We start from the raw sequence: 27,271 nt of genomic DNA, 5'->3' as shown, positions 1-27,271 counted from the left end.
TTTGCTGCCTGCACACCTGTTTACCCGTGAAGATTAAGAGGAGCTGAACTAAAGCTTAAAACAAGCAAAATTTAAAATCATAATCATCAGTTGAAAGGGAAGGGTATAATTAACCCTTCTACATAGAAAATAAAGGACCCAAAGGAACTGCCAAGTGCAGTAATCTTAGCTTCCTCTTCCACTTCAGATAGTCCCTAGTTCTTGTGACAACATTGTTTTCAGTCTAAATTTCTGTTTGCTTGTCTTCTGATTCTTGTCCCTCTTTTCTTCAGTTCATTTATGGAGAAATATCAAAGCTCCTGCTAGCATTTTATTCCAGTATTATTTCGGTATTTCTTCTTTGTCACCATGGCCAATCTCACCCAGAAGGTCAGTATTCATTGTTCCCTTTCACCCCCTTGGGAATGACAGCAGATCATAGGTTAGTTTCCGGATATTCTGTACAGCCACTAGTCACTGAAGAATTCTTCTCATGTTATCCCACCTATCCCATGCATCTCTCCTACCTGTGTTTTCATAAATTTGGGAGGGGGGGGGAGGCAGTGTAATACTTTGGTTTGCTTTAATATCCTGAGCAGTGTCTAATACAACTTCACCTCTGGCAGTCCTCACTTTGTATTTATGCTTCTTGACCTCAAAAATGCACCTTTATTTCCCCATGAGTTTTTTTCTCCTTCCATTGCAGACTTTTCCTGTTTCTTCTTTGTAGCTGTTCCCTGCGACTTCTTTCCTGAGACAATTCTTGGTGGCTCTAGAGTCTCTAACTTCACGAAATTACAGGCCTATTTCATATTTAGGAACCTGTCCAATTCAGTCCAGCATATGCTACTAACTAGTTGCCACAGCTCTATGACAATACACTCTTCGAAATAAGAAACCTTGTTATAGAGCCATATTTAACTCCTCCCACACATGTACTATGTACAAAAAGAGTACATAGATGTTTTAAAAGATAGCTTGAACGTTCTATTTGACCAAAGCCCCTGCATCTCCTTATTAAGTACTAAAACCTAAGCAAAACCAGAACTCTCTTTTGTTAGTTAAGTGATGAAGAAAGTCCTAGACATCAATAAACATGTGGGTCCTGTATTATTAACAGTATTTTTCTCTTATTTTTCTGCAAAGGTGATGCACAGACCACAATACATGAGCATTTTCCAAAGAATCTCTCTCAACAATATCATAATCCATACTCATAATTTTAGTATTAACTGAAAATCAAAGACTTGATTTCTGTTTCCAGCTGCCTGGACTAAATGCAGGCTACCTCAGCTGATTTCAGTACAGGTAGGCTGAATTCCATTGCTGAGACAAGATGAAACAATTTATTCTCAGACTTCTGCTGGGAAGGGCAACAACACCCCTTTCAGAACAAAGGGAAGAGGGAAATTCTCTCCAGAGGTAGGCCAGCATACTTCAGAACCCAGTATACCTCTGCTTGCATAATACACACAAAGACACTGTTAGCAAACTGGTCAAAATGAGCTGCTTGTATTGCCCCTATCCATCTGCTTTGCTGAGGTGCAACTCAGCTGCTTTTAAAAATCTTGCCCATGTCTCAGCTTTTATTCCAAGTTCCACACACTGTTACTTAGAAAATATTTTTTATTAGCTCAGAGAACAAAAATCTGATATTTCTATGCTTTAAAAATATGACATAGGAAAACCAGCAAGAATGAAGAAAGGAATATACACTTCAAACAGAATTTGCCTTTTCTCAGCCAAAGTTATAGGAGCTCAGCATCTTTAAACATCACAGTGAGAAAGAATAAACAAAAAATGTTGTTTCCAGTTAACAGATGCAAAAATCACACCTCACACTTTTTCCCTAAGTTTTTCTTTTCTTTTTGTATGCCTTTTTTGTTTCTGTCAACATTATAACATAATCCATCTGAGAGGTTTAAAACTAAACAGTTTTAAGCAGTGGGTGAAACCACAGTATGTTAACTGACAGGAGGTTTTGGCTCCTTCGTCTTTAAGCATCTATTTCTCGGCTGCTGTCTAGCAGATTTATAGACTTCCGTCCAAGACTCCTAATTTCCTAATACACGCTGCTTAAGCATGCTTTCTTTTGTTTGTTTCTTTGATAGCTACAATATTATTTTCCTCCAGCATGCCCATCTGAATATAACCAATACTAATTCACATTTACTACAGCTGGTGGTTTTCATCTAAACATCTGATTGTATCACATAGTAGTAAGCAACACACATGGCTGTGATGCCATCTAGCAGAGTTATCCCTCCCTCTCTGATGGGTGACAGAGCTGAGGCAGAGGTGATGACCATAGAACAAGACGTGGATAGTGAGGAAAAGCAGAAATACAGTGGTGATACCTCTGAGCATTAGCCGGTTCTCCTTCAGCCAAATATAAAGCTATTTTAAATATTGAAAACTGTGCACAACAGTTACTAACCTGTTTCTTTTAAAAAATAAAATGTTTTTTCCTATGGCATATACTCCACAGCAATCTCCAGCACAAGGTATTTTATATTTGGACAATCTGAAGAGTGGAAGAATGGAAGCTTATAAAATACATATCCTTGTCTATGTTGGAAATAGCACAATTCCAAACCAGAGACTAATGCTGAAATACAATCCAGGGGCTGTGCTTCCATTCATAAACTGTTCCATTCGAACACAGGGTCTGGAATGAATTTTATCCTCATGTTCAACCAGAGAGCCACAATTTATTATAGTGCTGCACTTTTCAGTTTCAAAACCATATCCCTAGTATTTTTCTCTGTCAAGTTCAATGGAGATTAGCAGACTTCTCAACCAGGATCATCCATAAAGGGAAAATGCAGCAGAATCCAACTGCCCAGAGACACAAAGAAGCAAGTCCACTTATGTACCTCATGACTAAAAGAAAAGGAAACCTACTGTGTACACACAGCTTCAACAGCTTGGGCTGGAAAGGCATCAGAAAGGTCCTTTCATTAGTAACAGCATAAGTGGGATCTCAAACATACTTTATGTCAGCTTTGCCTTTAACTCACCACTAGACTGTCTATACAGCAGGCTAGCCCTATTACTCCTGTGCAGTGTCACGGTAATGCTCCCTGACAACTTCAAACCCCAAAATAAATAACCAGTGCTTCCCATTAGTTGCATATTCTGCAGCTAAGATGTACCACAAAGGTACAGGGTTATTTATACCCGTTAAAGTCTCAGAGCTGTTTCAGGAGCCTCCCTAGGCTCTCCAGGGAGTCACTACCCTCTGATGTTCAAATTAAAGGGAAATTGGGATCCAAGAACACTGGTCTAGTATGACTAATTTCAAACTATAGGCTCACTGCTTTTTGCAGTATTTGTCTCTAGTTTTCCACAGTGTCTTAAAATATTCCATTGGTAAAAACACCACCCCAAAAATTACAACAGAGCTGACAAAATTTTTGTCAATAGCTCTCTGCATAAGGCAAGATGAGAGAAGCATCTGATGCCAGGATACCACAAACAAAAAAACAAATTGAAAACCACAACAAAACCCCCATCAGCTCCCTGGGTTAGCACTATTTCTACCTCTGAGCAGGGAAAAGGAAGAAAAGAAAAGGAGGGGGGGAGAGGAAAAAAAAAGGTGCAAACCCTTTAAATTGGTAACATGGTCCTTCAGCCCAAGCATGAAATCCAGCAATCTAGTCTGTGATTTAACATGCCATATCCAAATATTCATTTTTCTCACAAAGCTTATTGCACTAGAAATCTCCAACTCAATCAGGATATACTCATACCACACCACAAATCAGATTTCCACAGTACCTGGAGAAGTAGAAACTAGACTTAAGTTAACATAAAACTTTAAATGAAGTCAAAGGAAACTATGACAGCCATCAGGTACAGATTTCTTCTGTAGTAAAAATTGATAATTTGTTAACTATTAACCAAACTTTCACAAAGCTTTCCATTTGATAAGTTTAAAGCATGTGTTTTGCCCATGCAAAAACCACCACCATGTCCTCCTTTGCACAGCATTCTTATATTTTATCTACTTGGTCACCTAATAACATGTACAGCAAATCAGTCTAGATCCCTTCAAGTCTTTCAACTCTCTTTGACTGACACTGGGCAATTGTTTTACAGTATGAATGACAATTTAAAATGAACCCTGCTTTGACTACAGTTGCTGTAGACTATCTTTTGTAAACTCAGCTCTGAGTGGCTTTGTTCATGACTAAGGTAAGAAATGTTTTTAGCACCGCAGCTATAGCTCCATCAGAAGAAACTCCACCATCTATTTTGGAAGGCAATATGCCAAAAGAACTATGGTGCATTTTCATTCACCTCTTGGCTACTGCTCCTTCCAAAGTTTCTGCCCAAAGACAGCCAAGACCAAGATCTATGAATCACTGCTTGAACAAGAGCTAATTATTCAATTACTTTTAAAACCTTTATTTCTTCACAGCCTTACACATACCTCTTACCCTTCCAGGCATTTGTCCTCATATCTTTCCCACAACTGGACATGCAGTCAGTTTCTTTCCCACCCATTAACAGCTTTCAGATTGAGAAGAGCTGAATACAACAACACCCTGCACAGCCCCTTTGGGTATATACCTTTTTATCTAGGGAAAAATGAAGAAGAAAAATCTGTATAGTCACATACTCATAGACACAGTTTTCTGAGACCTGATCTGCTGCTTTGCGTCCATCACAGATCTATTGCCCCTAATCTAGGGGCAAGCTAACTCCATTCACCAAGACAGGTGTCACATTTACCTTTACCTGGATATCTACAATTATTAATATAGCCTTAGATACAAAGCTGCAAATATACAATCCAGCTACAGCTTAAGTAGGAAAACTTAAACTGTAAAAGATGAACTGCTTCAAAAAGCATATTAATTGGAAGGTTTTGATGGTGGGGAAGATAAAATCTCTTAACTGTCATTTTACTGAACATCCCTCTGAATTTGTATGGTGCAGACACTCCCCACTTATACTTTCGCTTTCGTCACTTTTTTTTTCCTCCATCTCTTACTGTTTTCTCCTCACTTCTCCGCAGTTTCACGATTCTGTAGGAATGCTACTCAAAGCTCCATGACTCCTAAAAGGATCCACTTTGCCTTTGCTAAGCCAGCTTCTGCACAGCTCAGGACAACTTTGTTTCAATTTCTCTTTCCATCTAAAATGCAAACTGTTTACATTTCTCACAGTAGTGAAATGTCAACATAGTTGCCAACCTGAAAATGAACTTTTCTACCTGGAAAAAAAACCCCAAAATTTCTGTTTGACCAATGACTTCAGAGGCAGTTTGAAGATACAGTATTTTAGCCCACAAGGGAACGCAGAGTATGCATACAGGAACACCTTGCAAAAGGTGCTTACAGGATTTGAGTTCTGCTTTCAGGGCACTCAGGATTTCAACATTTCTGAAAGTCAGTGGGACCTCAGAGCTTTTTTGAGAACATTGACCTCAAGACCCCAAAAACAGAGTTAGAGGAGATTTCCAGATATCTGACTGTTTAGTGGAATTGCCACATTCATCAACAAATCAAATTAATTTTTATTTCAATGAAACTTCAAACTACTTCTTACAATTTTAAAATTTCCATGTGCAATTGAGTGTTCAAATACATCAGAAAACTGACCCTGTGTGTCTTTAGAGGCCGTGTGTGAATTTGAAGAATGATTTTGCCTCCAAACTGGGTCATCCCATTTAGGCTGTTCTCTGGCTACTGTGGAGTATGTTACTACTACAGGGACTAAGAGACCTAGCGTTACAACAGCCTGAATATTAACTCTCCATCTTACTCCTTGGGAGTCCCACCCTTTTTTGATTTGTCTCAGAACAATGACATCCGTTTTCTCCTTGTATGACTACATTCAAAAGAAACAATGAGTGGTAAAATAGAAATTTACAACAAATTCCTAACTATCTGTTCATCTTAGTCATTAAGACCATAACTCCAGGTGACAGTGATCCTTCAATTCCCAAGGAAGATGACTGTCACTTATATAGGAATGCCGCCTGGGCTTCAAACTCATTTTTCTGGGGAAAGATTTTAAAGGCAGAATAAAAATTCCAAACTAGGGAACAGATAGCTAAGAAATGAAGCACTTTTCACAGTTCTGAGAAGCTGGTTTTCTACTTCCCTGACTGCAGGAATGTGCTGGCTATGGAAGCACAACAGAAATGCAAACTTCCCATCGAGATACAGGATGAAGAGATTTTGTAAGTACTGCATTTTTAGCCACAGATTTGTGACAGGACTGGGAAAAAGTAACGTGCAAATAGAGATGCATTGAGTCGTTCTCCCTTCCTTTTAACCAAAAGATAATTAATGAGTCTTCAAAAATCAAAACGTGTTGATCTTTTGGGGAGCTACAGCTAGAAAAAGGCAGTATTTTACCCAATTCAACAGTGATGCTTATCAGGCCTGATTTTTATTAGCCCAGTTATTATTACACCCACTACCTCAGAAGCTCAGCCACAGATTAGGACTTAGCACACTGAACACTATACAAACAAACCCCAAAACGTTAGTCTCACTTAAGTAGTTTCTCTTAAACATTATGGCAACTTGAGTTTGCTATGTTTTCACACAGTTTCTTACAGCATCACTGCATCTCAGAAAGGTGCAATGGAAGAGGTAACTTGCTGGGACTGATTACTACTAGGAGAGGAAGAGAACTTTGTAGTAAGTGTCATGAGTCAACTAACACTTCATTTTGCTGTAGTTTTGAAAAAGAATGTACAATACAATTGGTAATGGTGCATACCACTGCCACCAGCTGCCTTTCAGCTCACAGCAAAGGTTCCCCTTGCAAGACTCAGTACAGCTGGGTCTGTGCTTGCTTTGGTGACTGGCTCCCCCCTGAAGTCTGAGTGAAGTTCTAGAAACAGTCATGCTGATGTCAGTCAGGCTACCCACAAAGTTCACACAGTACACAATTGTTGTCAACTCCTTTTGATCAGCTGTTTTAAAGTGATGCCTCTTCTACTTTCAATGCCACAGACATGATAGAATCTCAAAACTTGCAGAGAAATACTTCATTCATTAAGCATTACCTTCCTCTTCTTAAAAAGTCTTTTCCTTCTTTCTCAAAATAGAGATTTGCTTTTGCTTAAAAACGTAAACTAAAAGATATTACCTCACAAAACACCCAGCTATGCTGAGGTACACGGCGTTCTGTGAGAACAAACACATTTCCATCCCTTGTCTTTCATTCTCCTGCTATGCTAGATCAGTCATAATAAAGATGATCTGTTCCATCTCTTCACCACTGCTCCCATGGAGATCAGGAGAGTGGACATTTGCCATTAGTACACAGTAAATTTTGTCTTTCTGAGGTATATCCCAATCTCTTTTTTATTCAGCTTTCCCCCTTGCACCTAGCAGACAAGCTATAAAATAGGATTCACATGTTTTACTTGGCAGCTTTGTCTAGAATTTCCAACAATGCTGGAAAAACTATTGACTTAATTTACAGCAGTAACCACATAAATAATAATTAGATTTATTACTTACTGTTTTAAAATAAATATATTTGACTATGTGTGTTTCAGTCGAAGTCATCACCTTCAAGTTTGCAATGACACAACTGTGGGACTATAAACAACAGTGCACTAGTGAGCAGCTGAAGCATCACCATTTCCTCTCTGAGAGACAGTACTGGAAATCCCAAGCCAGGGAGTTGCTCAGCACTGCCTGTGCGCAGCCTTGCTGCAGTCCAGTGAGATGGTCAGTCCCAGAACAGTCTTGAACTAAGCAGATTTGCCTTTACGCTCTTGGAAACCTCTCTCGGGCAAAGCTAGGATCTCCCAAACAAAAGCTTCTACCTGGTTTGGCGATAAAATGCTCCTGGTGAGTTTTACTACTTGGAGGCTGCTCATACAGGGAGCTGAGGTAAGCAGTAATTCATGCATGCATACGTTGCACACACAGAGCTATCAGGTAAACTACACAAGAGCAGTGCATAGCACCAAGATTAAACCTTGTGGCCTCAACCACATGATAGGGAGCACCAGGGTCTATCACTTCAGTTCAAAAAAAAAAATCCAATACCTGCCAATATTAGCAAAGCTGCATCCTGTTTGCAGTTCCCTGCAGAGATGAACTGAATGCTTGTAAGCAGATCTGGTTCTATTCAGGAAAGGGCAATCGTGTCATACTTCACAAAGCTCTGGAGCCCTCCCCATTTTCTCATTTATGTCATATTATATATAGTTTATTCAACTAGTATTTCACTTTTTTTACCTTCCCTGCATGAGAGGCAAAGACTTATTTTATGCATCCTGCTAGATTTCCAGATTGATACATTCATGATAGAAAGAGATCTCTGTGTGTCTGTAATTTTATCCCTTTTCCACTAATTTTTGTATGAGTGTGATTTGACATACCATATATAACCTACAGATCGCGGACAGTTGTGGATTGCTTCATCTTATAGTGTTCAATGAGGAATTTCAAAGGGAGATAGTTGAATATAAATAAAATGTTCCTATTCTTTTTTTGTTTTGTTCTGTTGCAGTTACTAAAACGAGTCTGACTGCTTACCCCACTGGTTCAACATACCTGTCTGAATCGCCATAACCCTTCTATAAAAAAGCCAGTTTGATTCAAGGGTGCCCAAACCTGCTCTGTAACAGTCAGAACACTGGCACTTCTGCTCCATTCCCCAAGACTTGAATCCAGCCTTTTGAATATCTTTGGTTGCTGAAACAATGAATGAAAGTCCTCAACAAATCGAAAAATGTATTAATTCATCACTGGTTCAGCCCCATACAGGAGGTACTGAAAGTTACAGAGGAATGCAACTAGTCCTAGCTGGCTGGTTCACACAGAAAGAGCAGGATTGGTTAGTAACAAAGAGCAGGAAGAATAATTCTCTCTTCTTAGCCATATGCTTTCCTGACTAGGGCCACAGGGGATTTGCTGATAAATCACAGCTTTTCTCACATTTGTCATACCTGAGGCTGTCAAATATAACTGATGTGACAACTGTTAATGAACCAGTGTCACAAGGGCAATCTGTCCAAGCCAACAGATTTGCTGCTGCTGTTCAGTAGCAGGCAGCAGTGAAACAGCCTAGCAGGCTCTCAGCATCACCCCAATACCACAAGTCTCCTGGAATGATTTGTTTTGGGAATGCTATGTCCATGTTACCAAAAAAGTATTTTACAGGATTCCCAGTCTACAATGATGGCTTGGTTGGTTGGTTTCCTTTTAAATCAGATGGTAAACAAATGTTGAAATGGTGTTACACTGAGTCAGAAGTCTGGGTTTTGACTTTGCTACTCATCTGTCCACCATGTAGGAAGCCAACAACTCATCCACAGCATAATTACCTTTTACAAGGTTTTCTTTCCTCTTTTGACAGATAATCTGCTGGCTTTTTTCTGCACTGTTCCTCCAACCTATTCCTAGGCATCTCCCTTTTCTACCCAGACTCAGGAGCAGCCAACTGTTCCCTTGCTGCAAGAAACAGTTTTTTCCTTTTCTCATGAAAAATCATTATTTAATAGTTTTTTAATACTTCCATAACCCAGCATATCATTTGGCACCAATACAGGCTGCATGAACTCATCCTTGTCAGAACCAGTGGAAGTTCACTTTGGAGTCTGTCCTGTTCCTGTGTCCTCAAGGGGCACATGTGATGCCAGATCTCAGAAGATATGAAGTCCATGTGCATTGCTACTGTAGGCAAGGTCAGATATCTCACCAGCAACACAACTGCCAAAACGACATTACACACCTGATGCAACTCAGCAAGAGGTTGATGCACAAGAGAGCTTTGCCCAGTGCAGCCTGGTTTTGCACATGGAAATTTTATTGAGGTGCAGAAAGAGGAATGTGACCATCTCAGGACATCACACAGCCTGACCAGAGCAACCACTGACACTTGGAATATCCAGATAAATGGGCACTTTGCAATCAGTCTGCCCTATCCAGAACATGAACTGCATAGATTTTCCAGAAAAATCATGGGAACCTTTAGCATAACTCCACTGGCTTCATATTCCTCTACCTGAGGATCCGGCCATACTTTCAGAACAGTACCAGAGGCATCAGAGCCACAGGCACAGGAACTGTGCTGGGGTATGCCAACAAGTTGCTGCAGCTGATCATCTCCAAGTCAGGGCTGCCACTTGGATGCCCTGTTCTTCCAGTTAGTCACAAATGCCCAGGAAGCATTCTGTCCTATTGCAATACATGGCACAGAGTCATGTGTACGTTTGTTTTCTACCGTCCATGCATGTCAGCCAATAGCGAAATGCAGCAGGGACCCTTACTCTTGATGTGCCTCAGCAGAAAATGGGATAATGTCTCCATAGAAGAAAGCAGATCTTAATGCAAATGCAAAATTTGACAGTATATTGTACTACCCACCGAGTCGGGCATGGAAGAGATTATAACCTGCTGATGGGGTCCCCTGTACAACCAGCTGGTATAGCAACCCCCCCCCCCCCCCCCCAAACCACACAGCCAATCATGGGCATGAAGTGAATGTTTCTAAATGCAATAAGGTTCAACTCTGCCTTCACTCTACCTTCACATTAAACAAATTTGGCCTGGCTCAAGGGAATGGTGCTCCTGCCCAGCTGATCACCAATCACCCTCAAGGACACAAGCTCTCTGCACTGAAAAACACGTCATCTCCTCCCAGCCCATGGTGTCTGTGGGCAATTTAGCCTTCTCCCCTCACGTCCCTCTTTGCTTTCACTTTTTGTGACTCCTGCCCCCTCAGAGCATCCCAAGTGGGGGCAGAGGGAACAGCCCCATGAAAGCAGGTGACATGGCAGAGGCTCAATGCAGTAGGAGAGAGAAGACCTAAATGGAACATCTTCTGCAGCTCCAGGGACAGGACTGGCTCTCGTTCTCCACTAAAGCCACAGACCAAGGAAAGATAGCTGCGCTTCAGCTGCCCAGGCTGGGAGCAGGGTCTTGCTTACAGTTGGCACACAAGGGCAATGCTTTCCAAAGGAAACAAAAGGGGTGGCCAGGCAACTGCCTGTGCATGCCCCAGCGTGATACTGGTCAACTTGCAACGTACTGTCATCTGTTGCCGCTAATACAAAGGGCGCTGAAAAAAAACAGTGTTTGCTCTTAGGTCTTCATACATTCCCAAAAGCCAATCTGCTGCACCAAGCATGAGTGTAGCGGGGTCAGTACAATGGTGAAACCCAGACTGACGCACAGCGACTCTAATCCAGAGCATCAGCTGATTAGATAAAGCATATTCATTGTCCAAAAGTGGGTTTTTTCCCCAACTCTTCCCTCTGAAACCAAGTTGACTCTTCTCCAAAAACCAAACACCAGAATGAGTCACTTGAAATTATTTTTAGGCAGGTTTCTGAAGACCAAGTTGTGATATGTCCCCTGCCCTGCAACAACATGCCAGGAAACCCCCAGGGAGCTCTCCCAGGAACTGCTAGGCAATGAATGCAACAGGCTGAGCTTTTCAGCTTCTCATCTCCCCCACATGGGTTTGAACATGTTGACAGCAAAGCAGTATGAAGATGGTTTTGTCCCCTACAAATCTTTTGGATAAACGGGATTGTGTTCTACATCAGAGATTTTTCTTTGTAACTATAGTCAATACTTTCTTGGCTTGCCACTCTTGACAACTCAGTCATAAAACAGCTCTCTCTGGAATATGCCATTCAAACCAATCAGCTGTCAGCTATTCTCCTTTTAAAACTAATAATAGAAGGTCTGCATGGCCTGTGAGAGGCTGAAACATGGGAACATGAATTGTGCAGCTACAAATCTTTCCATCCTGCTGCAGCTCTCAAATTGCTTTTTGCTGTCTACCAAGAAGGCATGAAATAGCATTGCAGGGAGCAGGTTTTGTGCTGTCAAAATTGCCCGACTGTCCTCAGCACATCCATAATGTGGTAAATGCTTAGCAATGCCTTTTAACTCTCAAGCATGCTTTAGAAGGGGATGTTCTAGTCATAAACCAACAGACTCAGCTGGACCAGGAGCACAGATAATTTGATGGCTTATATCCTTTGGATGCCAGGCACAAGGGGTGCCAAATTGCATTCTTGCCATTGGCAGAAGTTTTAGCCCCTGATTCATCTTCTTGTCATCAAACTGCAACAGTATGGGGAAAAAGTGGTTCAAGGGAGGAGCACTGCCTCTGGCAAGACAGGGAAATGGGACTTCTTTGAACAGCCCCTTGCATACAGCAGTTTGGCTCCAAGTGGGCAGAGAAAATTAATGCTACATGAGGCTTGAACTCAGATAAGAGCTGGCACCGGAGGAAAGCCAACTGTGCAATACTCCTCTAACTGCTTAGGGGACTCGGCTGTTGTCACATGAAACTGAGGAACAACTGTGGAGTGCTGTTCAAAAAGCACTCAGGGCAGAAGCACATAGGCAAAGCCTGAGGAAGGAACAAGAGCAGCACCTGCCTCCTCCAGATCTGGCTGCAGCTAGTACTGTCAGCAGACTATGCCTCTATCAGCCGTAGGTTCATTTTCAGCCTGCAAAATATTTTTAAAAGCCTCTTGAGCTTTTAAGAGGAAGAAGTAGTTTAAATCCCAGACTGGAAGCCTTAATTATAACAGGTTTTTGTGAAAACCACCAGATCTCCCCTGCTCTCTGATCAGGGTTGTGCCAAAAGTCTGCTTTGTCAAAGAGTAACTGTGTCAAAGATGCAAAGGCAGAACAGAGACCACCGATTAGCACTAATGATAGCCTGCACTGCAGAGCAGAATGACAGTGCAATCATGCCAAGGTTCTTGCTGTAATTAAAGGTAGCTATGCTCATATCCAGTGTGAGCTGCTCAGAACAGCTCTCCTTTTGCATGTCACATTTTACACCTTAGAAAGTCAGTCAGAGTCACCATGACTAGGAAACAGCATGAGAAGAAATAACTGTGAGAACTAATTGTTCTAACTGCTGGAATTGAAATTAACTCACAGAAAATAAGGAAAGATTTGAGTATGCTCATGAGCAGCTCTTCTAAATAGCATTGTTGTTTTCAGTCAATGAATTCCATCTAGTGTGAGTATAAGGTTACAGATGGAGAATATTGATCTCACGTTCAAGAATTTAGGGGTACATCTGTCCACAAATGTAACATCAGGTGCTCTGAAGATCACCTGACCTTCAAAGAAAACAGCAGAAATGGAGACAACTACAGTGTTTTTTCAGTGTCTCACAGACTTTCCCTAAGAAGAAAAGAAGGAAAAAAAAAATATCTAAGAGACTGGAGTTATTTAGAGAAAAGAGTAAGAGCAGAAGCAAGTACTGAATGATACAAAGTCAGCCCTAGTAGCCTCAGCTCATTTGCCAACGAAGCGGTGTATTTCCAATCAATAAAGACAAATGTGTCAACATACCAATTAATGTGCAACTCACTGCAACAGACAACAGAGAAACTTTTATGGTCAACCTATGGATAGATGGAGAATGAGCAGTTACAGAAAATATGATCTTTTGCAGGATAAAGCAAGCAATATAAACATAAGTCAGAAAACAAAAATTAGTCATTAGATAGTCAAGGAGACTTCTTTCGTTAAAAAGATTTCTACCATATCCTTTCACTTTCCTTCTAAGTACAATGAGACAGGACACAACTAATCCTATCTAAAAACCACACTGACCTCTCTGGAAAACTCAGAGCCACTGACTATCCACAGACAGAATGTGGGCATACAGTTACTGGCAGAAACATGGTGGGTATAGGGGACCAATGAGGAAATTTATGTCAGAACAGCAACATAAAGCAACTCTCTTCAGGATACAGAAACAAATGTACTTATGAAGTGACAACTACAGCAGGCAGCAAACGCTAGGCTAAGGACCTGTCCACAGGAGCTGTGTTGAGCACTGAGCCGCTATGCATGCACAGCTACAAGAACGTGTGTATTACCTGGTATAGCAGCAGCCTTCTTGAATTGCTTACTCCCTTAATAGATGAATAAAACAATGTGCCAATGCCTATGGGCTGCTGGTTATATTTATGCCCAACTATAGTAGGTCAGCTCTAAGTTATCTTGTTATGAGTATAGTTATAAATACATTACGATTTTTTAATTATTATTTCCTACTGGTAAGGTATACATAGTACATAACATATGCAAACTTCATTTGGAACCGTTCAGAATGCTAGGACACATGAAAATTATATTAATGAACTATGGAAATGATGCCTTGTATCATTTTTCAAAGTGACATGTAGACACAGACCGTTACGGGAAATGTCCTCAGCCAGAGACACTGGGAGAGAACTCACCAGGCTTCCCACTGCATCACACCACACACAGAACAGACACACAACAAAAAGTAACCATTGCCTTTGGAATACCAAGTTTGCAACACCTTGCAGAGATCTCTCAGGATTCTCAATCTGACCATCTGTAAAAGGTAAGCAATTAAAAGGAGCAGTTCTGATTTTGAAAATCATAATCTTTGCCTCAGAAATTTCAGGACTAACAGCATTTTCCCCACAAAAGAGCCTTAAACTTGAGTAATCATCACAGCGTTCCTTCTTAAGGAGAGGGATGTCTCAAATTAACAAACTAGCTCAACAGACATTTCATTTCTAGTCAAGAATGGCACAAGGATTTCTTATTAAACTGCTCTCAACCATCAAACAGATAAAAAATTATTATTTTCTCCAATCACTTAACCAGGTTATTAATTGATATACACTAACAGCAGTATTTTATTTACACAATCAAGCCAGTCAGATCCAGTAGACAAGAAGGGGACAACAAAGTGTTAGACTTTGCTGATCAGCCCTCAGTTTGCAGATGACAGCTGTCAGTTCTGTACACACATTGTAGAAAGACTGCCTGCTCCAGGACAGCCTGCTTCTCCCTCATGGGGATTCTACTGGCAGATCACAATGATAACAGTGTTTTCCCCCAAAAGTCTTCCTGGAACTCCTCCCTGAAGCACTGCCAATAGGGCCCTTTAATCAAGGAACAATTTGCACACACACGCACACTCATAAACAACAGCCATTTGTGAGGAGGGGAGGTGGGATAGAAGGATCCGATTTCCATTCACTGCACTTTCTCCCCCTAGGACGATTTTAGGAGAAAGCGGAAATAAGCATCACTATTATCTCCAGCGGTGTCAGCAGCCATGCTGAAGCCAGTCAGCAGCGCCTGGCATTGTTTGGAGGAACACAAAAGACCTTCTGTTTGGAAAGTTCATGAAAGAAAGCGGAGAGCTTGTGGCCTAGTCCTGCAGTCAAAGGACTGAAACAGGCTGAGAAGTTCTCAGGCAGAGGCTGATCTGAAGCCCTTTGAAGTTGACAGGAAAACTTTCATGGACTCGGGCAAGCTTTGGATCATGCCTGAAATGCACAGAAGGGAACAAAGAAGTGTAAAAGTAGAGATGAGCATCTGCTAGAGAGGAGTTTAAACAGCATGGGGTGACCTAATCTTTTCATCGTGGCTATAGGTACAGTGTATTTTGCGATGTTTGAGGAAGTAGGATTATACCTGTTTTCTAAGCCTTTTCATTAGGACACAGCAGTCGTACATTAATCATTAATAGCTTAAAATGCTATGCATGCTATCCTAATGTTGAGTATCGAATACAGCATTTAGCAAACGTCTCTGAGGAAAGGCGGGGGAAAAAGACCCTTTCAAATTGCTAAATTGTTAGTTTTCTGCTTTCTTGCCCTGCTACCCTCTCCCAAAAAGGCTGGTTTAAAGCTATGAAAAACATAGCCCAGGACTGAAAACCTTATTAAGAACAATGCTGCCAGCATCATCTATTCATAAGCAGCAATTTGAGACAGAGCCCAGCCCAGAAGAAACTCTTTAGCAGCACATTCTCCAGAGAATTGCTAAAGGTTCTTCTCAAGTGCAAAGAGGTTCCAAATCCTCTCCTTAATTACGGTGCAATTAATTTTCTCATTAAAGATGAACATAGGAGCATCCAAGAAGAAAGAAACATCTTCTGAATTTTGTAACACTTCCATAATTATTTTCTTGCGTATAGGAGTAATTGTTGCAGCGGTTTTAAAGTTTGGTGCTGTCTAGATCCTAAATGACATTTTCTGGGAATTAATTTGTTAGAAACTTTTTTAAAAAACATTTCTTGCAGTCTTTGCACAAGATTCAACAAAGAGCCAAAGTATCTTTTTTTTTCCTCTCCCCCAAAAATGCAGGATGTTTCCTCTTTCCCTGGCTAATAGAATCCAACTGTTGCTGCATGACATCATTCCCCAGAGCCAGGGAATCCAAGCTCACTCAGACACTCGGCTGAGAGTAAACACCACGGAAAAAACCAAAACACCAAACTTAAAAATGGGAGGAAATAACATTAAAAAGGCATTTTTTGTTACCTGAAGTTTGGAGCATTTCCCTTTCCACTCCATTCTCAGATTTGTATTTCCCAGACAAAACTCTGTCTTATTATCTGAAGCAATCAGAAAACCAGTCGTTTAGCGTCTAATACCTGCTGTGCTTCCCACAACTCCTTCATATGACCTTTCACAGCACTGATTCCAGCTAAAATGATTGCAGAGAACACAGACTGGCCAGGCCAGTTGCCATGGAGATATCTCTCTCTCTCTCTCTTTTCATACGCGCGCATACACACAGACACACACACACACAGATTTAAACAATTCTGGGAGGCATCCACAAAACAGCATGCCTTTTCATCAGCTAAGTTTTTGAAGCATTCCACCCCTCCTCCAAGCCCTCCCTAGAGTCAGCCCAGGAAGCTGAGCTTTGGTCATGAATCGATTGCTGAAATTAGAGATATTGCCTTTTAAAAAAAAAAAAAAACCAACAACAAAAAACCCCAAAAAAACAACCACACCACAGAACTTGTACTTTTCCCCCCCAAGAAGGAAAACAGAGATGTTTGCTTGCCAAAGCTTTGAACTAAAAGTAAAACTATTGCATTCAAACCTGCGGGGTATTTGTCTTCGCCTGACTTGTTATGAATTTGATATCTGAAAGCACTAAGGCTTTGTTGAAATACAATCATGCAGATTACGAGAAATGCTGCTGGCATGGCCTGACTGCTTACCTTGCTGTTCTCCCAGTACCCAGCCAGTGACTTAATTAGTGCAGGTATTCATCATGGTCATGCAGGACTTCCTGTATTCTTTCATGTTTCTGCAATTAAGAAAAAAAAAATGTGCAGGTCAGGAACATGCAACTCAAACAGGAAAGAATCCCCCAGCTAAACAAGAAAAAACAGATACATTTGGAACTTCTCATACTGACTCTAAGTGTACATGCCTCTTACTCAAAACTCAGTATCTCCCAGTTAAAGGAGAAACCCATTTCAGTGACGTTTGTGAATACAAAAACTGATTAATTTACCATATTCACTGGCACCATGGTTGCAAAACAAAACTTCCTCCAAACATAAATAAAGAGACACAACATTTTTTCCTTGACAAAAAGAATTATAAATTAATCCCCAGCAATGTCATATAGGAAAGCCTGGACTGATAAATCAAGAGAACAGAAAATACTTTTACAAAGAAAGAAAAATAAGATTTAGTAAAGAAATTCAGCAAAAAGTATTTGGACTCAGAACAGCAGCACTGTGCCCAAAGTTTTTACCCTTTGAGAAATAGCTTGGAGACTTACTCTTTAGAGATTTTAACCCGAGTCAGTCATTCAAAGTTTTAAAACTTCATAATAGATACTACAGGGACTGCAAGACTCTCGTTTCTGCAATGAGTAGTATAAGCAACAGTCCCTCTAGCGGGCACAGAATTGCAAAGCTGACTATGCCATACTAAGCAGGAAACCAATTTCTTTTTTCTCTATTAACCACTTCATTATGCTGTTACGGTCTTCCACCCCTCCATTAAAAACTTAAAATAAAATGAGCATATGTAACCTTCATATGTTATTTAGAGAGCTGAATGCAAGAAAATGTGTATGTACATCACATAATTAACACAGCTAGGTTTATACACAAGGAGACTTCCAAGATATTACTCTTCTGGTTGTGTTTCTAACACGATTGCAAAGGTAGAATTAAAAAAAGAACACTAGACAGTGAGATAGCCAAGATATCTTACGGGAACACCTTTCTCTCCATATAGCTATTATAAGATATAAACTACACTGGAGCATATTATTGAATGTAATTCTGAAACCTCTACATTTTGTGAGTGACAGAGCTCCCAGTGGATTGTACACTTAAACCACCTTTCTGTCAAAAACACTACCCAAAGGCATATACATGAAAGTGTATTTTACACTGTTACCAAAAACTGCGTACCGACTGTTCACAGGTAGATGAATATAAAAGGACAGATACTTCAGCTGTCAAGAATCCAGAAGATGCTGAAATGACATCACATGAAACAGTTTTTCTAGACTTGAAAGTGCCACATGCTAAGCTTGCAAGTGCACACTAAGTTCCCTTAAGAATGCACCAGTGAAGCCCAGCAGAACCACATAAGCCAAATATAAAAAATTATGACATGTTTTGTCTTGAAAAGTTCCCCTTGGTGTATAAACTGAATTAAACTCATTGCACACTGCAAGTAGGCTCAGTTTTAGCAGCGTAACTGGGGAAAGAGGGAGACGTGTAGCTCCTCCCAAGAAAGGAATGTTTTACCCTATATTACCATAAAGGGAGTGCTCAAGGACATGAAGTAATTAAAAAAAAACCAACAAACCAAACCACATACACAAAACCACCAACAACTTAGGAATTGATCGACATACAGGTGAAATGGCTGATCAGTCTCAGATTTTCTAGCGACCCATTACTGGTAGCATGGGAGTATGCATCACATCCCATTCCAGAGTTTATCGCAAGGCTCTCTAACACTTCATTAGGTGACCACATCTGCATATCTGGCAAGGATCTCAGGCGAGCATACAAGCAAGCATTTATAAACAATTGAAAATGCTCATTGCATTACATACATACTCAGTTACAGTTTAAAGTTTCAAATAAAACAAATGAAGTCATTAAAATATATTACATATGCACAAATATGTAGGTATGAAGCACAGTACTAAAACTATGGCCCAAGCTTTGCTCTTGGGCCGGTGACTATCACGGAAGACCCCAGACAAGCACATTTCTATTCTAAGCCTCGTGAGTACACTCCTAATCAATTCCTTGCCGTATTCTCCTTGACATATTTTGGTCAAATTGGCCGCAGTGAAACAAGAACCATTCCCACTTTTCACTTTTTTCTCACTGAGCTTTTCTATAAGCACATCAATACCTCAGAACAAAATTTAGGATCAGGACAGAGTCTGGGATCATAAATGGAAGACATGATGAACAGCTTGAACTACACTAATTACAGTGTCATGGCTACACTGTGACCAGAGAACATTAGAACATGTATCCTCATCCCCTGCAGAAGACAGGCAATCCATTACTCACACATGGCTGATGTTTACTTTCTTATTTCCGATACACTTCCCATTTCTGACTGGTTGAACACACTCCTTCCTACACTCTGCGGTCGCAAGCACAGGATGCAGAAGCCATGTGATGCACGCAGGAGCAGACATGCACTGCAAAGGATGAGTATGTAGTGAGAGAGTCCTCACCAGGGCACACCTGGCGCCTCTGCCCTTGAGACTGGAAAGGGAAATATGAGCCACTCTCCCCACGAGCTGCATGGTCTGAAATTCTTTACTGAATGCTTTCCAAATCAAGCAGCCATCATCAGCAATGGGAAAGGAAACAAAGATCAGATTTGCTCCTAAATGACTCATGAAATTTTATCACTTTCAGTAGGTGAAAACACAACATCAACTTCGGGCTTTAAAAAGACAAAACCAGAGATAAGCTACAGAATAAGCTGACCACAACAACAGCACAAATCTCTGGTAGATGTAAATAGAGATTAATCATTGCACTGACTTCAGTAACATTTTCCTTCGCATTTTTTAAATAAAATGAAGTTCCACATAAAAATACTCTTGTAAAATTATTTATAATTTTTCCACCCTCCTCAAATAACTTTCTGCCCTTCAGAAGGATTTCTTCCCCCTTCCCAGAGAGGATGACCAGCTCATTTCTCTTCCCCTCGTGCCATCTGTACACCACAGTTACTGTCCATCTTTCCAATGACCTCAATAGATCATATCTGTTTGAACTTAGATAACTGAAGACTTAACAGCAAAAAGTGAAGCTTGAGTGCCCTGCCCCAGTACATTTTCAACCTGATACCATGGAAAGGCAATTGCCTGCAGCTCCTGCTGACCTCACTGGGAAAGGCAGAGAGCTCAGCAGCAGCACTTCCTCATCACCAGGCAGTGACTTGCAGAGGTATGGTAATAAGGGAAAAGGCCCCAACCAGCTCATAATATAAAGCATGCATGCACTACAAAAACTGTGCTCTTTGTGCTTTATTTAAAGGCCCAGCACTCAATACTTTCGCACAGGGCATTCTGTGACTACCAAGCGGGATAAGACAATGACTGCCAGGACAGCAGCCACCATACTCTTTGAAGCAGTCCCACAACACCACCGACTTCTTTGAATTAACAGTCCACAGCACTGGCCTTTGCTGTTAACAGTCCTACACAACAGCATAAGAGCACAGCGATACAGCAAGTGGCCCAAAAGCATCATTTTACTGAAGCGAGTAAAACTTTCCCTGACATCAGTGGCACATTAACTTCTATTTTGCCTCACTGCATTATCTCTTCTAGGATTGTGGTATCATAGCAAGTAGTACAAAAGTATATTGTAGCCCTGCAAACAGTTGCAAAGGAGTTGACCCAACATACGAGCTCCCTGGCTGTAATGGGACTGCACAGGTCTAGGTCTAAGATCAGTCAGCTATGATTTTTATTTCCCCCATTTCAGTATCAGATCCATTACCCATAGTATTTCCACAACACTCTTCTAGCAGAGGAATTAAAAATTTCCATGACCACTTTAACAGCCCAAAAAGGATCATGTTCGAAGCACTGTATTGATTTCACTAACCCAGAAAAAAGTGTGTGGATGTATATATATACACACACATGCACACTATATGTATATAGGAAATGACTAATCATAGCTGCGCACTCTTTGAGATGCTGCCAATCCCTTTATGGCCCTATATCTCGTTTCAGTTTGATCTCATTCTGCAAATGAAAGCCTACCATACTTGGGTCTGACACTGATGTCTCAGCTGGGTACAAGACACCAACTTGCAAAAATTGCTAAATGATTCAGTGAAACTAAGAGGATATCTGTACCAGGAGGGGTCACAACAAAAAGCTGATGCACATTCAACTCCTGTGCAGCATTACTGTTTCAGAAATAAAGTGGCTTAATTTTGTGACTATTATTTAGGCCCTGATTCAGCAACACACTTAAACATTGACTTCAAAAGAACTTAAAAATATGCCAAATGTGCTACAATATTTTAGCAAAGTGGTACTTTAGTAACACATATAATTCAGAAAAGAGAGAGCAAGAGAGTTTTTATTTGGCAATTAAAGCTTTAAGACGTCATTTGGCAATATAACCGGGACACACTCCCCATGCTAAACCTACTAATGAGGTTGAAAATCTGCTGAGCAACAAGCTGAATAATTCCTTAATAAAACAATTTTAAACCTGAACAGTGTGGAATTAACTCATGTAAATGCCTGGTTTGAGAATTATCCATACCTATGGTCTGATTCATGACAGGAGACACATATTACAGCTCACCCTGCTAGAAAGCAGTGCAAAGCCAAACAAGCCATACAAACTGGCTCTGGGCCCAGGCAGCCAATTCAGCTAGCCCCCAACATCCCAGTGCTGCAAACTGCCAGATGGCACCAGGCCAAGGCACTAGCCAAGCCACAGCAATAACCAAAAGGTGGGAACCTCATGTAAATAAGTCCTGCTCCTTAACTCTCCCAAGCCAGCCCTGTCTGCAACCCATCTGCACTCCAGTCAACACCCTTCCTGTGTGTGGCTGTGCTGTATCCCAGGCATGCCTGAAAAGGAAAGACGGGAAGCTGTAGGACCAAAACTCATGGAGGGGGGGAAGCCCTCGAGGGAGGACTATTTGTCCTGTCTGGACACAACAAGAGAATTTAGCCCTTTATAGGTGTTTGTCTCTTCCTATACCTTTTTTTTACTGCAGATATCCCCAGTCAAGCATGGATTTATGTCTCAAGAAGAGGGGCAAATGAGACAAGCAGGCTTCCTCTGGGAACAAGCCATATCAGGAGAGACGTCAATAAGTTGTTTGAAATTCCACAGCATTTCTGATTTGACCCTATACGAATGCGAGGTATCTTAATTTGTCTTAGTTCACTACTGTAAAAGCCAACCGACAGCTTTCTGTTGCCCTTGTTCACAGCACACATCCTGCGACACAAGATGCTGCACATGGGACTAGAAAGCAATTTAAAAAACAGATGCCCTCACACCTGGAATTGCAATGCAAGCAGGACTCACAAGAATGTAACTCTGGGAGGACTAAATCCTGTGTGCAGCTGAACAAGTGTTGCAAAACTTTGACTTAATGGGAACAAAGGGGCAGAATCCTTTTCAGAGAGCATGTAAATGGTGGGAATACAGATCCTTTAAGCCAATCCCCACCTGAAGAGGCACTTTTCAAATTGTTATCAAAGTAGCCCTTCCTGTACGGGCATTCAGGTAGTGAGACAAAGAAGAGGCTGCTTTTGGGAGCCACCTCTATCGTTACATTAGCCCTACAGAGCTAATAAAGAGGAAAGGACCTCTTAGCAAAGCAATGGACATGACTACAGATATATTCAACAATGCAGTGCTGGTTTCTGAAGCAGAATATGGGTGGTGGTTGCATTTTTTGCATTTCCCCCCCCCTGCAAAAGAGCTCTTAGTTTAAACTCAAAGTGAAAAATAAAAGGGCCTAAGGCTGAGCATGCAGTATACTATCACCTTGTTCACATGAGAAAAATCACAACCAATAGCACTGTGCACTCTTTGAATTTCTAAATAAATAAATAAATAGATAGATAAATAATGACAACATGTTCTGTGATTCCTTTTGATCATCAGCTATGAAAGTTCACAGGAAGTTTATGCAACCCTCTCCGCCTAGATAGATCTTATCTTTTAAAGACTATTAGCCAAAAGACTTTAAGAAGAAAGTGTCAGTTTGATGTTCCTTTGGACAAAAAGCAATGACTTATCTGCATGCTAACTTCTCCAGCTGGCTTCCTGTATGTTATTTGTGACTTGAACCTCCAAATTGGCCTGGAGACCCTGTGAACTACTGGTAGCATGCTGGGAGGATGCCTGTGAGCCCTGCTTAGCATCTCTGGGGAGGAAGGGTACTACAGGCACCAGCCCAGAACTACTCTCATCACCTACACCCCATCAAAATCAAAGCCAGCAACAGCATGTGTTTTCTTAGGCATATAACAAGTTTGGTTTTCATATTGTCAGAATCATCCCAGCAGGCAGATTTTTCAAGCTGTAGACAATAAAGCTATTTTCTTCTTTATTCTGGATAGAGCAGATAAAATATTGCTTTGAATATGCACAGCTCCTTTCATTCTTTCATTCATGGTTCTCAGCATGCTTTACAAAGCTGAATAAATGTCACTCCTGTGTGGCTGCTTGGAAAAGAGGAGTTAAGTAGCTCTGTGCATGAGGCTGCACAGTGGCCCCTCACAGACAGTGTGTGGCCGACCAGGTTCTAAGCACCAGGCTCTGCTGCCTCCCCTGAGATCATAGTTAGGACCTGGAAGGCAGTTGGGGTCAGCTGAATTCCAAGGGATATCAGAACTTTTTACTTCCTGGAAAACCATCTGGCCATGAGAAACAGCTGAAATTAAGCTTTCCTTCTAGCTGATTTCCAGTGCCATGGAGGAAATGAAAGTCAGTGACAGTGGAATGACTAGGATAAGCTTGTGCAAAACAAAAGAAATCCAGAACCAGACCATGCAGACATTTCAAAAACATTTTGTGAACTCTGTGTTAGTTTCTCAGTACCCCAGTGCTTCCTGGGTTTAGCAAAGGAGTATGGTACAGAGATGCCCAAATGAGCCACAACCATGATAACTCCAAAACTGGAAGCAGCACAGCCCCAACAGTACAAGGCAGTGCCTGAACCAGCGCAACCGTATTTTTTCAGGGAGAGGGTCGTGCCTCCACACAGTGCCCCAATGCACTGTAGGGCCACGCAGACCTCCTGGAGTCCCCTCCAGGGCCCTCTATGCTGAGCTCCATTGTGCAGCACAGACATCTCCTGAGCAACATACTGCAGACCACAGAGGAAGCCAGTCCCAGCGCTGGGAGTTTAGCTCCCTGTGCCCAAGCTCCAGATGAATGCCTTAAAAGCAAGGTCATTCCTCCTCCTTCGATTCTGTGTGCTCTTCCAAAGAGAGCTGTGGGAAGTTTGTGAAAACAGCCCCACATCCCAGGAAGGACTCCCCCAACATCCCCTTTTAGGCTGCTGGGGAATCACACACCTACCTGTTTCATCTTCACTACTAACAGTAGAGGCTATTATTTAAGAAGAAGGAAAGAAAAAAAGAGAAAGTACACATTCTGCTTTACTCTTATCAAAACAGATTACTCTGAGATAAGGTTTTGCCTCTTGCCATGAAAAAAGATGATTTCTTCTTTAATTACAGTATTTCCCATTTTAGAGACAAAAGAAAAGCAAGAGTTGACTTTTTTTTTTTTTTTTTTTACATCAAACTGAAAAGGGTGGAACTTGGGAAAGTACCAGCGCTTTTCTTCCAAGTCTGGGAAAACTATACAGCTTATATAGGCCAGGACACTGTTAGAGATATTTTTCCTTTAAAACACTGGATAAAGTCCACATAGTCACATGATGCTCCCCATTGCTATGCACATTGCTTTAAGGGGATGGACAACTCGCTCCCTGGAACTGCTGCTGCTTACTGTTCATGCTATGAAAATGGTGAAATCCCACAACACAGGCTGAGTGTTAGCCATTTAGTGCACAAAGACCACACACCAGCAAGTTTACAAAAGACCTTGCTGCCAGTGAAGAAATGCTAGCAAAAGCTCTGCTAAGTCTTGATTTCTAGCTAACCCCTAAGCCGGCCTGCAACAGCGCAGGCACCAAAGCACTGCACCATCTCCATCTAAATGCCACAGCAAAGCCAGACTTCTAAAGGCACTGGCAGCTCCCAATTAATCACACAGAGTAATGTCGAGATTTAAACGTGTAATTTATGGCTGTTACCCTTGCAGTTGGGTGTGTATATCTTCACTGCAAACACAAGTTAGCGCCTACAATGCTGGAAGCAGCTTATGGAAAGTCTGAACTGTAAGATTCAAATCATTAGGAACATGCATCACAACTTGCTTTGGGGAAAATTCCCCATTCAAGAACAGACATGCTGATTACAACTTCAGTTTTCTGATTTCCTGATGTGTGAAAGTCCCATCAGCAAACATGAGAGCTCTGTGCTTACTGAAAACATGAAGCAACACAGTTTGCCAGAAAGAGCTGAAAGGTCTGCTTTTTTTTTTTTTTTTTTTTTTTTTTTTTTTGCCACATACGCATAGGGTTGAAACCCTCTACTGTGCTTCCTGTGCAGTATGGAGGGACCTAACAAGGAGTCAGAAGAATCAAATGTTGTTCCTGTTTTTGACACCATCCAGTTATAGGACCTTGAATAGCTTTCTTCGCCTGGTAACACAATACCTGTTTGGCTTTCTGAAGCACTGAGAAACCAGAAGCAAACAGTATTGGAATGATGCAGTAGGCTGCAATCTCACCATATGTTTCATACAATACGCATCTCTGATGACATCATACAATTCTGTACATTAATCAACCTCCAAGGCTGTTTCCAGTTTCTTAACCTGCTTCACATCTTAGCATTTCTGATACTCCTTCCAGGCTGAAAAAAGCCAAACAGGAACAGGGTTTCTTGATCATCCCTGTCACTGACATAAACTCTCCTCACAATTTACACAGTTGCAGAGTACAACAAATGCAAACACAGTCCTGAGCCAGTGGAAAGATTTAGATTTTTCCCACCTGTGTATGATGAAGTCAGACCTCTGCACAAGTTTTCTTAGACAGATTTTGTATCTGGTCACACTGTAAAATATTAAATCACTGCAAGATAAAAAAAAATATAAAAAACTATGTTGTGGGCCATTTTTTAAATCCCCTCCATCCAGCTGTGTTCAAAATAAGCTGCACTGCACCTGTCTTGCAAGAACCTCCACAATGGTTAAAAACTCCACACAAAGTCTGTGTGTTATCACTGGTTTCATCTCTGGGTGCAGCCTGGAGCAAACCTTAGCAATTCTAATACCTCACCTCCTCTACAGTGGCTCCCAAGTGTAATTCATATGGTTTGTGAACCAACTGTAAAACAAATTAAAAGCTTGCAACCCCAGTTCCTAGACATCCAAGACACTTATGGAAAGCCAGCAGACCAGTACAATATAAAATAAGACATTTGTAAAACACAGTGCCATTTTACGTCCATTTGGAATGTAACTTCAATACTTTAGGAAATACAACCCTCCCCTGCAATTCAGCATGAGCCACAGGTAACTGAAACAGCTTTCTGCTTTCTTTCTTGGCTTCCTTATCTCTAAGGAGCTGATAACCGAATATATTAGAAATACTGTTATAATAAATTTATTAAACTTCGTAAGTTGGCCACAGACTGCTGGAAGGAAAGCATTACCGTATTAAGAAAGAGGCTGACTATACCTCTTTAAATTTAACCAGATTCCCACTACTAAGCCCATTTAGGAGGCTGTATTAATATAATCCTCAAACATTTTTACTATATAATTTTAAAGACACAAACTGGCCTAGGAAATGGAAATGTCATGCACACACAGATAATGAAAGTCAACTGCTTGAACCTGTCTTCTGGATGAAAAAGCTAGCTCATTAACGGGAGAAGGTGATAAAAAAAAACCTATGTGCAGCACAGAGCACCTCTAAAAGCCAAAACAACAACAGGCATCCAAGGTGGGGAGTGGAGCAGACCACTATGACTCATAGGCTTTAAGTCTAGTCAGTAGAAAAATCTGGCAGAAGTGTGCTGTTTGACTATGTCTGTACATTCCCAAGAGATTTATAGCTGCTTATTAAATCATCTGTTCCTGTTAAAACCAAAGAAACTGTATATGTTTCACTGAATTTCACATCTGCTAGAAAAACCCATTAACCATTAATACAGAGTAGAGTTTTTTGTATTGAGTGAGCCATTCAAAAGATTGTAAGACAATTACTTGTGGCAGGAAGTAAAATCTACACCAGGGACAGGCTGCAGAGGGATCTGAAACCTGCTGCATCGGAATGGGTCTCCCTCACCAGCACCTCTGGTCTGCCTGGCTAACCTTCAAAACCAGGCGAGTCTTTCAAGTGACAAATAGTTTCCACAGATGAAAGGATAGGAAACAAATACTTTCTACA

The 27,271-nt window shown here is 41.1% G+C and overlaps 1 protein-coding gene across 8 annotated transcripts in view; it reads right to left on the bottom strand.

Moving 5' to 3' along the window:
* DENND2B (DENN domain containing 2B) overlaps nt 1–27,271 on the bottom strand; it is a 180,097-nt gene that overhangs the window by 125,392 nt on the left and 27,434 nt on the right. For 6 of the 8 annotated variants that reach the window (XM_055723099.1, XM_055723097.1, XM_027810361.2 and 3 more), the window contains one exon: nt 16,957–17,045. The gene's annotated coding sequence lies outside the window, so the exon portion shown is untranslated. Of the gene's footprint in view, nt 1–16,261; nt 16,394–16,956; nt 17,046–27,271 lie in introns of those variants that run through there. The other 2 variants (XM_005442692.3, XM_055723103.1) reach the window with 2 other exon arrangements.

This window comes from Falco cherrug, chromosome 10, assembly GCF_023634085.1.
Source record: "Falco cherrug isolate bFalChe1 chromosome 10, bFalChe1.pri, whole genome shotgun sequence".
NCBI lineage: Eukaryota > Metazoa > Chordata > Aves > Falconiformes > Falconidae > Falco > Falco cherrug.
Note: the sequence above shows the minus strand (reverse complement) of the source record. Positions and strands in the feature narration are given on the sequence as shown.